Here is a 770-nt window from a genome sequence, read left to right on the forward strand (position 1 = left end):
TTAAAAGTTTTATGTAAAGTTTAAAGGTTTTACGTAAAACTCTATTTTTTACAAGCTTTGTAGAATTTTCCTAAAATAACACGGTTACGTAAATGTAGTCTAATTTTACGTAAATTATGTTTAAAAATAAAAGATTTACGTAAAGTTTAAAGGTTTTACGTAAAACTATATTTTTCACTAAGTTTGTTGATTTTTTCTTATAAAAGATTAAAGTTACTTCAATTTAGTCAAATTTTACGTAAATTATGTCTAAAAGTAAAAGTTTTATGTAAAGTTTAAAGGTTTTACGTAAAACTCTATTTTTTACAATCTTTCTAGATTTTTTTCTCCTAAAATAACACTGTTACGTAAATATAGGCTAACTTTCCGTAAATTATGTGTAAAAATAAAAGATTTACGTAAAGTTCAAAGGTTTTACGTAAAACTCTATTTTTAACTAAGTTTGTGGATTTTTTTCTTATAAAAAAATAAGGTTACATAAATTTAGTCAAAATTTACGTAAATTATGTTTAAAAATAAAAGTTTTACATAAAACTCTATTTTTCACAAGCTTTGTGTATTTTTTCTTCTAAAATAACAAGGTTACGTAAATATAGTATAACTTTACTTAAATTAGGCTTAACGTTTACAACATAATATCAATTTAGGCTTAACGTTTACAATATAGCATCAATTTAGGCCTCATGTACAAAATAGCACCAATATAGGTTTAACGTTTACAAAATTAAGTCAAAATTTACGTAAATTACGTCTAAAAATAGAAGATTTAA

This window comes from Euphorbia lathyris, chromosome 4 (assembly GCF_963576675.1).
Source record: "Euphorbia lathyris chromosome 4, ddEupLath1.1, whole genome shotgun sequence".
Lineage (NCBI taxonomy): Eukaryota > Viridiplantae > Streptophyta > Magnoliopsida > Malpighiales > Euphorbiaceae > Euphorbia > Euphorbia lathyris.